The sequence below is a fragment of the Tenrec ecaudatus genome, chromosome 1 (genome assembly GCF_050624435.1).
Source record: "Tenrec ecaudatus isolate mTenEca1 chromosome 1, mTenEca1.hap1, whole genome shotgun sequence".
NCBI lineage: Eukaryota > Metazoa > Chordata > Mammalia > Afrosoricida > Tenrecidae > Tenrec > Tenrec ecaudatus.
Window position 1 is genome coordinate 217,611,923 of NC_134530.1, and position 1,758 is coordinate 217,613,680.

The 1,758-nt window shown below is 49.4% G+C and overlaps 1 non-coding gene across 1 annotated transcript; it reads right to left on the bottom strand.

Moving 5' to 3' along the window:
- Nucleotides 1-1,314: 1,314 nt before the first annotated feature.
- Nucleotides 1,315-1,520, bottom strand: LOC142438295 (small nucleolar RNA SNORA73 family). The gene has a single exon (XR_012782696.1). It is a non-coding gene; the product is annotated as a small nucleolar RNA SNORA73 family (small nucleolar RNA).
- Between the last annotated feature and the right edge of the window lie 238 nt (nt 1,521-1,758).

The window sequence follows — 1,758 nt, forward strand, 5'->3', positions numbered from 1 at the left end:
AGTTGCCACATGAAGACCCCTGCCAGCGCTGAGATGCTTCCACTGCCACTGGGTCCACAAGACTTTCCACCCACTGGCCTGTGATTTCCTTGAATTCAGCATTATTGCATGTTTTGCATGAAGACTGTATAGATTGGTATCAGACTTATGGACTTGGTCTGGACTGGGCTGGGGTGTTTGCTCGATATTCAATTGCTCCTGTATATGAAGCTCTGTCTTATACACATGAGTTTGTTTCTCTAGTCCGCCCAGACTAACACAGGCTGGAACCCAGTAGCCACACTTTTGTAACTTACTCACCTATATTTAATGGAATGATTCTTATTGCTTGCTAAACAAACTCTGGAAGCCCTTAGCCTACAATTAAGTGCCATTGACTGCCTCACGATTCCCTAACACAAAATCCCCATTTCAGGTAAACTGGCTTAGTTACTATCCAGTTCAAATCCACCAGCTGCTCTCTAAGAGAATAACGTGGCTTTCTATGCCTGTAGAGCTACAGCCTTGGAAACCCACAGGGGCAGTGTTGCCCCTCCCCTGGGGTTACTAGGCGTTGGCATCGCCTTGATGCCAGTGTTTGGTTTTTGACTGGCTCTGAAGCTGGTGTTGATGTTTTTAGTAGCAATGGCTGTCAGCCGGCTCTGTTTCGTGGTGACTCCATGAACAATAGAATACTGTCCTGCACTGACCTTATGATCATGTTGACCCTTTGTTGTGGCCATGATATCATGCCTTTCAACCCAGGGAAGCTCGCCCTCCCAGCACTGTGCCAATCAAGATTCTGTTGTGCTCCAAAGAGTTCTCCTTGGCCAATTTTCAAAAGTCGGCCTCTGGGCCATTCTTTCTAGTTCATCTTACTCTAGAAGCTCCACTGAAGCCCAGTAATGCACAAACTCCCTCTCACAGACAAGCAGTGGCTATGCCTGAGGCGCGTGGACTGGGCTGCAGCCAGGAATCCCCACATGGAAAGTGCACATTCTCCTACGGAACCTCACTGCCCCCATCCCACTGTTTCGAACCCCTTCAACAAAACCTCCCCTTGCTCCTAAGATAAAGACCCAAGTCATGAACATTCTAGGGGTCTTCTTGGCTTGGGCCCCGCCTCCTCCTCCTGCCTATAGCAACAGCCATGGCTGTGGTCTCTCGGTGCCCTCTGGCTCTCTTTCCTACAGTGACGCCTGGCTTCACCTGTTGGTCCAGGGCCAGAAGAAGCCCAAAGAGCCTGGGTGACCGGGTGTTTTATTTACACTGTGCACAAACTCGGTACATTCCTACTGATATTTCTTTACTTTCTTTTTTTTTTTTTTTTTTGAGGCCTGTTTCCTGCATGGTTTGTCTCCTCGGTCATTGTCCACAGGACTCTAAGAAGCTGTAGGAATATGCAGGCGCAGGCTCAAGGCCCGACTTGATCTCCGACGTTGTGGAAAAGGACTGTCCATCACCGGGCACTGAGCCCTGTGTTCCTCCATGCCACCTGGACAGAGCCGGGGAGAGTGACCTCCAGGGAGTATCCACGTCGGGTCTGGACAGAGCCCAGGGAGAGTGACCTCCCGGGAGTATCCACGTTGGGTCTGGACAGAGCCGGGGAGAGTGACCTCCCAGGAGTATCCACGTCGGGTCTTTACTTTCTTTTTACTTTTTTCTGGTGAATTGAGTGAAAATTGACAGAGCAGGTCATCAGTTTCCCATTCAATAATTCATATACACCTTGTTTCGTGTCCTTGATTGCAATCCCATGATATAACCTCACTTACCCGA